We start from the raw sequence: 12,506 nt of genomic DNA on the forward strand, positions 1-12,506 counted from the left end.
TATATATATATATATATATATATATATATATATATATATATATATTAGCCAGATGCAGTAGAGGTCAACCTGGGCAACTTAGCAAAACACTACCTTAAAATAAAATGAAGAAAAGAGCTGGAGATCTATATCAGTGATTGAGCACTTGCCTAGTTGCATCTGGGTTCGATCCCCAGCATGTAGTGGTATGACAATTGCCCATGGAAACTTGACAATAAGTGAGGAAAGCTGGAGCAGAAACCCCTCAGCAAAATGCCTCATGACTTAGCTTTTTTTTATTTAGACTCATGAAACTAATAGTGATTGGTTTTCTGACTGGTTTCTGGCTTAGACCAATAGCTGGTATTCACTTACAATGAAGGTTGTTATAGCCTTTAAACAGGAGCGTGGTTGTTATTAAGATTTGTGAAGAGATTGATAGAAAGATCCATTGACACAGGGTAAGGATATAGGCTCTAATTTAGATATAGCTCATGATTCATCCTCACAAAGAGCAGGTGACATAGCCATGTTTCTGGTTCTAGATGCAAACTTCCCTAATCTTCACGTCCCCCAAAAGATGCCAGTAAAATGACCCGAGGAGGAGGAGGATCCAGTCAGCTCCCTCAAGAGGTCCATTCCCACTGGAGGGTAACAGCAAGATGGTCAACTGGAGGGGCTTGGCATACGTTCCTCCACAAAAAAGGACCAAAACAAAGAAAAAACAACAGCTACTTCACTGGAAAGTTTGAGATAGAGGGCTGGACGCTGCAGAAATGTAAGATACATGGTGGTCATACAAGGAAGGGAACTAAACCCATGGCATCTATCATCCTGTCTCTTGAGATCAACCCTCAACCAAGAGGTTATTTCACTTGGCAGGGAAAAGTTAAGAAGGAGGCCCCAGCAGTCCTCACTTATGCCATGGACACTTGAAGCATTTGCCACTAGAGAAGTCTACAGCCCTCACAGGCCCCAAGCCCAGTTCGGGAAGTTAACAGGTTACCACACTGCTGCATTGCCCCAGAGAAAGAACACAACCCATGTTGTGCCTGCCCCATGCAGGCTCATGATGCACAGTGCCATCCTGAAACCACACTCACCTGGTGTCCTGGGAAGCCGCCAAGCAGCGTCCCCTAGCAGCTTGGCAAACCCAGTCCTATGAAAGTGGACCCCCCTATCTTCCCTCTATTCTAGGAAGTAGCCAGGCAGCCCACCCTGTGAAACTCATCCAACAAAAGCCCTAGGAAGCAGATGGGTGTCCCCACACAGCCACCATCCCAGAAAGCAGCCAAGCAGACTTCCCTGAATGGCTCAGCCCACCAAGGCCCCTGGGAAACAGCTCCACCAATCTGCCTACAGCCTCAAAAAGCAGTTGAGCAGAATTTTCTCAGAAGCTCAGCCTGCTAAGTCCTTGAGAAGTAGACAAGTACACCAAATCACCCACCCTCTGTCCCATGAAACACCTGGGAAGTCTGCCCTTAGCAGGTCAGGGCCCAGAGTCCATGTAAAGTCACCTTTGTGACCCTCAGATACTCATAGGGACACTGCATCACTAACAGGCATACTGCACTGCACCCATTGGTGCCTACAGGGACAGCTCCACCTCATGTACCTATAGACAGGCACCTGACACCTGCAGCCAGGTACACCATATTCAGAGCTGTCAGTGAGCCTGCCCCACCTAAGAGAGCTATACAGATAACAATCCATAACCCCTGCAGCCTAGGTCACTGAGACACCCGCAGACAAAGTTCAAAGCCAGCCTCAGCAAAAGCGAGGCACTATGCAACAGATGCTGATTACAGTTGAAGAAGCTACACAGACAATATGCTAATGCACCCACCTCGAGCCAAAGTCAACACAGTGTATCCAACTGAAACCCTAGGACATGTCACCAAGATAAAGTCTTTTACTATAAAAGCCATCTGATAACATTTGTAGAGGCAGCTCATTCACCTGATACACAAATATCAAGGTAGGGGCACAAAAACCATGACAAAACAAGGTAACAGGATGCCTCCCAGGGAACACAATAACTCTAGCAATAGACCCCAAAGAAATGAAAATTAATGAATTGCATGAAAAAGAATTCAAAAAATGATTTTAAGAAAGCTTAATAAGATACAAAAAAATTACAGACAATTCAATGAAATTAGAAAGACATTTCAACATGTGAAGGAGAAATTCAGCAAAGACACAGAGATCATTAAAAAGGACCAAACATAGAGTGCTTGCCTAGTACGTGTGGTACTGGGTTCAATCCTCAGTGCCACATAAAAATAAATAATAAAATAAAGGTATTGTTTCCATCTACAACTAAAAATATTTTTTAAAAAGAACCAAATGCAAATCTTGGTACTAAGGAACTCAATGAATGAAATAACAAATCTGCTTGAAAGCCCCAGTAGAAGAGTAGATCAAGCAGAAGAAAGAATTTTGCAGCTTAAAGACAGGTCTTTTGGGGCTGGGGTTGTCGCTCAGTGGTAGAGCACTTACCTAGCATGTGTGAGGCACTGGGTTTGATTCTCAGCACTGCATATAAATAAATAAAATAAAGGTCTATTGGCAACTAATATCTATATATCTATATATATCATGCATATATAATACATATATTAGTTATATATATATACACATGTGTTAGTTATATATATAACACATGTGTATATATATATATAACTAATATATGTATTATATATGCATGATATATCTATATCTATATATAGAGATATATATATGTAAAGAGACAGTAAATGTTCATATATAAATATATATATATGAATGACAGGTCTTTTGAAATAAACCAGTTAGATGAAAGAAAGAAAGAAAGGAAGGGAAAAGAAAATTTAAGAGAATATAGAAGGCCTTCAAGATTTACAGAAAATCACTATGGGAGGAAACTTTTGCATTAATAGATTTTGAGGGAAAGAGAAGGGAAAAGGATAGAAAATAGATTTAACAAAGTAATGGGTAAAAGGTGCCAATTGGATACAATAAATAACTTCTAATGTTCTATGGCCCAATGGGGTAACTAGATTTGATAACATTAATTATACATTTCAGGATAGCTAATAGAAAGGATTTGAATGTTCTCAACACAAGGAAGTGATAAATGTTTGAGATGATATACATACGGATTACCCTAATCTGATTGTTACTTTTTTGTGTGTGTGTGGTGCTGGGGATTGAACTCAAGGATGCTCTACCACTGAGCTATATCCCAGCACATTCTTTAATTTTTCATTTTGAGACATGGTTTCACTAAGTTACCCATGCTGACTTCAAACTTTTGATTTTCCTGCCTCAACCCCCTAAATTGTTGGCATTACAGGCATGTGCCACCATGCCCTCTTGATCATTATTCACTGTATACATGTATTAAAATATCGCACTGTACCACACAAGTAGACTATGATCATCATGTGCCAATTCAAAATTAAAAATGTATTTTATATCTAAAAAGAACAGATAAAAATGTATTTTAAAAAAAAGAAGCCCATTCCCTATTATCCATAAAAGGAACTTATACCACGTTAATCCTTCCAAACCATTTCAGAGACTCTTACCACTTATCTGCCTGGGTGTGGGTCACTGGTAAAGTTATTATTGATTTAATATTGATTCATACAGTCTTACCATGGATACTCAGCAAAGAACTAAGGCAACTTAGACTTTTTTTTTTTTTTAAGCTTGAATTACACTCAGGCTCTCAAATGCTGGGTCAGTGCTCTACTCCTGAGCTACATTCCCACTAAGTCAGTTTAGACTGAGTGAATCAATATCACCTCCATTGAACAATATCAACCTCTCATTATCACCAAGAGCAATCAGGCAAGTGGTCTACCTGAGGTTTATTCCTGTATGAAGTTTTTACTGATGTAAGGAAATAAACAAGTGCATAATTATTAGATAATTTTGGTGATAGACTGGAGCAGGATTTGGATCAAATCCAGTCCTCCACATGTTTTTATAAGTTTGATTGGAATGCAACCATGGCCATTCACTTACATATTGTCCATGGTGACCTTCTTGCTAAGCCACATATTTGAATGGTTGTGAAGCTGTATGGCCCTCAAAGCCTAGAACATTTACTGTCTCTTTACATAAAAAGCCTACTAACCCTTGATCTAGTGACAAAAAAATTAATTTTCTTATATTTTCTATATTGCCAATCTAGAGCATTCCAAATTTGCCAAGTAATTGAAGGCAATTTGTGCTTTTAAAGGCTGATGTTTTTTCAATGTGCCTCTCATATACGCTTGTTTCAAAATCATAGTTTAGAAAAGATGTTCTTTTCAATAAGTGGTACACTCAGAAATCCATTCCAAATGGTGCAGATTTAAATATAACAAACAATAGAGTTCTTAACTAGAACACACAAAAAAGCATTAACTCTAAAGGAAAAACATTGATTAATTGAGGCACATTGAACTTAGGAAAATTTGTTTGCTAAAAACACATTAATAAAGGGAATAGGGCCAGGCACAGTGATACACGCCTATAATTCCAGAGGCTTGGGAGGCTTTGAACTGATCACAAGTTCAAAGCCAGCCTCAGCAACTTAGTGAGGCCCTAAGCAACTCAGCGAGAACCTGTCTCTAAATAAAATACAAAAAGGGCTGGGGATGTGGCTCAGTGGTTGAATACCCCTGGGTTTAATCTCCAGTACCAAAAGGAACGTGCTTAGGGAAAAAAGTGAACAGGAAAATTCAGAATGGAAGAAGATATTTATGATACATACATTTGATGTATATCCAAAATATATAATGAATTCCTACAAATCAGTATACAAAAGACATATGTTAGAAAAATGAGCATAAGACTTTGACAACTCAGAAAAGGAGATATCTAATTAACCAATAAACCTGTGAAAAATTGTTTGACTATATCAGTCATCATGGCAAAGAAAAATAAAACTGTGATGTAATATCATTACCTGTCTACAAAGATGACCAAAATATAAATAATAGATGATACCAAGAGATGGCAAAGATGTGGAGCAACTAGAACTTTCACATGCTGCTTATCATACGCAAGTTGGTATAACTTTAGAAATGTGTTCAGCTTTATCTACTAAAGAAGGATATGTACATGTCCTATGACCCAGAACTTGCACTCAAAGCTATGGAATTCTTTTCACCAAAATATATGTATAGCTAGGCACAGTGGAACACAACTGTAATCCCAGGGACTAGAAAGGATGAGGTAGGAGGATCGCAAGATGGAGGCCAGCTTCAGCAACTTAGCAAGACCTTCAGCAATTTAGTGAGACTACGTCTCAAAATAAAAAATTTAAAAGGACTGGGGATGTGGCTTAGTGGAAAAGCACTCCTGTGTTTAATCCCAGTAAAACACACACACACACACACACACACACACAAGATATATACAAAAATGTCCACAGCATTATTATATGTATTGTCCCACACTGGAAACAATTCACATCACCAAAATAGTAGAATGAAAAACTTGTGGCATATTTATGCCATTATACTATACAGTAACGAGAATGAAAGTTCAAAAATATGGTGAAACTATTTTACTTAGAAATCAGGAGAGCAGTTGCCCTTAAAGTAGGAGAAAAGACCAGAAGGGAACAAAAGAGGGGTTTCTGGGATGCTGGTAATGTTCTGATTTTTAAAATTTTAAAAAATCTGAATGTTGATTGTATATGGGTGTTCACATTATGAAATTCATTGCGACTATGGATAAATATGATGTTGGTTGTATGCTTATAATTTGTATACATTTCATGAATTTGTTGTACTTTAATTAAAATGTTCATGTTTTTAGCCAGGTGCAGTGGTGCATGCCTGTAATCCCAGCAGCTCAGAAGGCAGAGGCAGGAGGATCACAAGTTCAAAGCCAGCCTTAGGAACTTAGGCCCTAAACAATTTAGCAAGACTCTGTCTCAAAATAAAAAACAAAAAGGGCTGGAGATGTGGCTCAGTGGGTAAGTGTCCCTGGATTCAAAGGGAAAAGAAATCCTGTTTCTAGAAAACTAAAACCAATCTATGATATAGAAATCAGGGTGGTGGATAACTTTTGAGAAAAGGCAGATAATGACAAGGAAACCACTAGAGTATTAGCAATATTCTACAGTCATGAGTCACTCAATAGGGATGCACTCTGAGAATGTGTTGTCAGGTGACTCTGCTCTTATGGGAACATCACAGGGTGTACTTATACAAATCTAGATGGTCAAGGTTGGTTATCCCTGAGGACTTGACGAAAGCAAGAGATAAGATATATGAGGCTAGGGCTGGAGTGTTTTACAGTAAACTCTCTCTCTCTCTTTTTAAATAAGTAGAAGGAGTATGTTCTAAAATAATCATAAAAAGTAGTATAATAAATACATAAATCAGTAACATAATCATTTATTATCGTTATCAACTACTATGTACTCTATGTAATTGCATGTGCTATACTTTGATATAACTGGCAGTGTGGTGATTTTATTTGTATCAGCAATGCCACAAATATGAGTAACATGTCACCCTATGATGTGATGTTAGGACGCCTACGTCTAGGCAATAGGAACTTTCCAGCTCCATTACAATCTTATGGCATCACCGTCGTACACATAGTCCATTGTTGCCTGAAACATCATTAAGTGACACCTGACTATATTTTGGTCTATGAAATCAGGAGAGCAGTTGCTCTGTGAAAGTTTATTGAGTTTATGTACTTGTGATTTGTCTGGGGTTTTGCATGCATGTATGCATATATGTTTGTACGTTATGCTAGAATAAAACTTTTTATTGAAAAAGAAAGTATGATTTATATTAAGTTATTATACCTTGTGATGGCATTAAAATGGCTCACATAATACATTTTAGAAAAAGCTTTGCTATTGACCATGGTGTAGATTACACCAGTAAATGGTGAACTGTATAATCCTGTTGTATTTCAAGGTTTAAAAATTAATTACCATTTAACTAAGACTGGCATAGGAAGCTTCCTGGTGGCAGTTTAATATATTGGCCCACACTTATTGCTTACTCTGAATGTATCTCTAGTATCCTTTTCAGATGAATAATATGATTCTGACCCTTTAAACTAAAAATAGTCTGACTTTTTTTTTCCAGGAACTGTAGGACTTTATTACTTTCCTCCAGGATAGTGAACACGTAAGACTGAAAAAACACATTCAATGAGATGGGTCATTAACCATTGTACTTAGAACTTGGTCTGCTATAATGTCACTTGTAAAAACATCATGTAGTGGCTTTGATACAAACACAATACAGGAAAAGAAAAGTTGTGGGTTGCCACAGCAACTATAACGTATTTGATTATATCTGGTTATGATCGTTCTAATTCCTCTATAATTTATTTCAATGTGACTGAGTAATGGTTGATACAGGAATTACTTAGAAGTATTGAATTTCTATAAATATAAGTTGTCAGTTCATCATGTTCTGGTTATATGCTTGCATTTAATTATGTCATTTGTTTTAAGAATAACCCTGCTTTAAAAATACTTTTGACTTTTTTTTCCTCAGGAAATATTTCCAAGCCAGGAGCAAATAGCACTTACTTGCATCTGCAAAAACACATTTAGCTAGTGTGACTTTATGGCACCTTGATGGAATAGGTGTTATAGATGTAGGACGAGGGATAGAATGACAGAAGATAATACATTATTTAAGATGACAAAGCAAATCAGGACAGACTATTATTGGAATCTTGCTCAGGATGAGGCACTGGCCAGGTGGTGTTTTTGTGAAATGTATGCTATGACCTCATTTCTTGAGCACAGTTCTACCATCAGGGGCCTGAGCACATTTGACTACAATCTCCAAGTCATACATACTTGTTTCTTTTTCTTTTCTTTTTGGTACAGGAATTGAACCTAGGAGCACTTAACCACTGAGCCACATTATCTGCCCTCTTTTATATTTTATGTTGACACAGGGTCTCTCTGAGTTGTTTAGGGCCTTGCTAAATTGCTGAGGCTGATCTTGAACTCACAATCCTCCTGCCTCAGCCTCCTGAGCCGCTGGGCTCACAGGTGTGCTGCAAGACTAGAAAGTCTCCAGGAGTACCTCATAAAGACTGTAAATATTCTGTTCATCCATTCAGTTCTTTAATTTTTCAGTGCTGTGGATCAAACCCAGAGTCTTACACATGCTAAGTATGTGCTTTACCTCTGAGCTACACTCCCTGCTCCTTTTGCCTCCTCTACAAACAATTTCTAAAGGAAAGAGGAGCATGCTTCTACTTACTTGAAAACTGAATGTTTCTTCTTATTTTTCCTCTCCACTTGCTTTACTATTTTCTCCTCTTGCTTCTCCATTTTCCATCAGCTCTTTTCCATAGGTGAATTGCGTAAATTTAATGTTTTGTTAATTGTTAAATATTGGTATTGAAAAGAACGTGGCTAGGGCCTGGGGTTGTGGCTCAGCAGTAGTGCACTTGCCTGGCATGTGTGAGGCATTGGGTTTGATTCTCAGCACTGCATATAAATAAATAAAATAAAGGTCTATCAATAACTAAAATTTTTTTAAAAAGAACATGGCTATTGATACATATGTACACAGAGTCAGAAATCATTTAAGTGATTAATATATGAAGTATATTCACTGTAAACATGGTGTAAAGTTAAAATGTTAGCATCCTTAGACAGTAATTTAAGATCTCATTTCCCAAGCCTTTCTGACAGCTCTGACTCATCAGTGCATAATGCTCACGTGGATGAGGGTTCCAGAAATTGTTTGGATTCATAAGAAAAAGTGGCTATGATTTTCTCTGTGATGATAAAAAAATTTCCAATAATTTGGAATGAAACTTTCATAATGCAAAGATAAAATGGGATATTTCATAAACATACACAAAGTCAGTAAGGGGTTCTTGGCAATACAGAGATCCCTAAATACTGAGATAGATATGAAATCATAGAGATTAAAAGCATAGGCATTTGCCATTAGTCTGCCTGGTCACCTCCAACTTCCCCACTATCTAGGTATGCAGAGACAGGTTACCTAACCTCTTTGTGTCTCTTTCCTCATCTGTAAAAGGAGAATAATCTGCCTACCTGAAATTAATTAATATGTTTTAACTACTTAGGACATACCTGGCACATTGTAAGCACTTAATGTTAGCTTTTTTTTTTTTGCATTATTTGATAATGATATTGAATTAAAGAAACTAGAACTATTGCTCCAATAAATTTAAAACAAACATAAAATGAAACCAGGCATGATGGTGCATGCCTGTAATTCCAGCGGCTCTGGAGGCTGAGGCAGGAGGATTGCAAGTTCAAAACCAACCTCGGCAATTTAGCAAGGCCCTAAGCAACTCAGCTAAATAAAAATATAAAAAAGGGCTGGGGATGTGGCTCAGTGGTTTAAGCACCTCTGGGTTCAATCCCTGGTACAAAAAAAAATAAAAACATAAAATGAAGCTGGGAGTGTAGCTTAGTGGTGGAGTTTGCCTAGCATGTGCAAGGCCCTGGGTTCCATCCCCAGCACTGCAAACAAATAAACAACAACAACAAACCATTAAATGAAGCATGATGAAGACTCACACATCGCTGCACTTGCTTTTGCATTTCTACTGCATGTGTATTGTTAGAAGAGTGCCCGCCGATGCTGCAGGGGACACAGATGGAGATGGCATCTTATGTGCTCCTTCTCCAGTTGTTTTATCTCAAGAGGCTTCTGTAACATGGGCATGTGAACTGGTATGGACACAGAGGGGGGCACAGGTGGAGGAATAGCATCTGCAACTCCTCAGTATCATTCCCAGCGATTCCTTCAGATGACAACGCGATTTTGTCCCTTTCATCCTGCCACTTACTCTTGGCTTTGCTTCTGACTGTTTCTTGCTGCTCAATCCTCCAGCTTTGTCCCAGATTCAAGTCGTTAGCCCTCTCACCCTGAAAGGTATAATAAACGCTAACTGCTTTCTTAGCTGATGTAATTAAGTCACTGTCATGCTATCCATTTTTCTTAAAATAGAAGATTATTTTCTCTCCTTCCCAGCACTGTTTCTTAGCTAATTTATTTGACTCATCCTTATCCATTTACTTAAAATAGAAAATTGTTTTCTACCCGCTCTTTCTTCTTCCTTGCTAGTTCTAAATGGAACCCAATTGACTAGAAAACATAATTGTTTCTTTCTTTCCTCTATTCCCATCTGACATTTTAATCTTATCTGGAGCATCTTTAGACCAGAATTGAATATTAGTGACCATCAGAAAGACCGCCTTCTCTGGCCTTGCCCTCAGTGTGGCTGGAACATGTTTTCAGTTGTGTGTCTCCTGACCTCCCCTCTGGGGCTAGGGTAGGTTTCTGCTGGGTGAGTTCTGGGGAGGCTGTCCTCAGGGACCATTTCTACTTCTGAAGCTGGCTTTCTATTGATCTGATGAACACTCTAGCTTTCTTATGATCAATAATATAAATCAGAATAAGAATGCAATTTTCTACATAAAACCCAAACCTCTTCCTAATGGCTTGTTCCTGTAGATGAGCTGTTTCTGTTCTGTTTGAAAGCCAGTCCCTCCCCTCCCCTCCACACTAGATGTCATTCCCTCTCACTCAAGTAAGGATATTGCTGCTCCCTGGAATCCTATCAAATTTTCACTCAATTTTTTACTCTTGACTAAATTACTTCCATCAGCCTACAAGGATGCTATTATTTATATCATCTTAAATAAAATGAAGAAAAAGTTATTCTTGACCTACTTTCCCTCCATCTACTGCCCAATTTCTTTACAGCTAAATTTGTTAATAGGTATCTGTAAATTTTCTCCAATTCCCAGCTCCTCTTTCTCTCTCTCTCTTTCTTTTTTTCTTCCAAATACTGGGATTGAACCAAGGACCTCACACATGCTAGGCAAGCCTACTACTACTGAGCTACATCCCTAGCCCCTTCAAAAATTTTATTTTCAGACAGGACTTGAACTTCAAATCTTTTTCCCTTAGCCTTTGAGTAGCTACAAGCCTGTCCCACCACACCTGTCTCTTCTCTTTTCTCTTCTCTTTCTCTCTCCTCTCTCTCTCTCTCTCTCTCTCTCTCTCGTCAGCCTCCAGAGCAGCTGGGATTACAGGTATGTGCCAACACACCAGGCTTCCACTCTCTCTTAAATCTACTCCAATAAGGCTTTTTCCCACACCACTCTATCAAAAATGTTTTTTTGTCAAGGCCACCAAATGACTTCCATGTTGATCAATCCATTGGTCCATTCTCAGCCCTCATTTTACCTAACCAACTGGCATTTTATGACATTGGCCACTCCTTCCTCTATAAACCCTCCAACTTTTAACTGCAGGACAACATACTCTTCTGGTTTTTCTCCTACTCCCTGGCTGTTTTGATTGAAATATATATTAGAGACAAGTCTTGCTCAGGCACTAAGTGACTCAGCAAGACCCTGTCTCATATATGTAGTGTCATTTCTCTTTTAGAATGCTAAATGTGATTTTTAAAGTCCCGTGGTGGTGGGACCATCCTTCTCATTCTAGTGTAAAGGGAGGCCAGCACCCCCAGCAGGATCTGTTGGTATTCACTGATTGAACCATGAGGTAAGCCATCTTCTAGGAAAAGTATCTGATCTCTGTTCATGATAGGAATGTAAGCTGAAAGGAAGACTGGGGAAAAGAAAAATGCATTGTGTAGCTCCTGGGAGAAATTGGGCATGATTTCAAGGAAAGAGACCTGGCTGATAAATAAACTCAGTAATAGGGCCTAAGATCTCGAGAGGAGTTCTAGGCACAAAGTAATGCCTCAGACCAAACCTTCCCACAGCCCCTGTCCCAATATGAATCACCAGCATGGATGAACGTGTATGGGGGAGGATGTGGATAATCCTGAAGGACGTGACTCCTTAAATTGTGTAACACCACTGGCCACAAGTAGCCCTATGGGAATTCCACAACAGGACAAAACACAAGGAAGAGGAAATATTTAGTTTCCTACCCATTTTAGAAGAGAAGGGGGGGGCTCCAACAGCAGCAGCCAGAGGGTGGTGACAGTGAAGCTAACTGGATGCAGAGGATAGGGTTTACACAGCAGAAGCCAAAGCCAAGAGAGACAGCTGGGCAGGGAAGGGGACAGAGCAGCAGGCAACCTGATAGGGTAACAGCCTTGGGTCATGCAGGATCCCTAATGGCAGCAACAGCATAGGGTGGGAAAGGGGGTCAGGGTGAAACAGCCACGTGGGCACAGCAAGAAGAGGCAGAATCAGCGGCCACTGCATGAACAGTAGCTTAGGCTGAACGCCGAGCTTCAGTTCACAGGACAGCTTCAAGCAGCAGCCTAGCTGGAATCACAATGGTGGCCCAAAGCCAAGGGGCTCAGAGCAAAGAAAAGAATGTCATGCTGGGCAAGGTGGCGGACACCTGTAATCCCAGCAGTTTGGGAGTATGAGGCAGGAGGATTGCAAGTTCAAAGCCAGCTTCAACAAAGCCCTAAGCAACTTAACAAGACCCTGTCTCTAAATAAAATCTAAAAAAGGGCTGGGGATGTGGCTCAGTACCAAAAAAAAAAAAAAAAAAAAAAAAAAAAAAAAAAAAAAAAAA

Source organism: Marmota marmota, unplaced genomic scaffold (genome assembly GCF_001458135.2).
Source record: "Marmota marmota marmota unplaced genomic scaffold, marMar, whole genome shotgun sequence".
NCBI classification, from domain to species: Eukaryota; Metazoa; Chordata; class Mammalia; order Rodentia; family Sciuridae; genus Marmota; species Marmota marmota.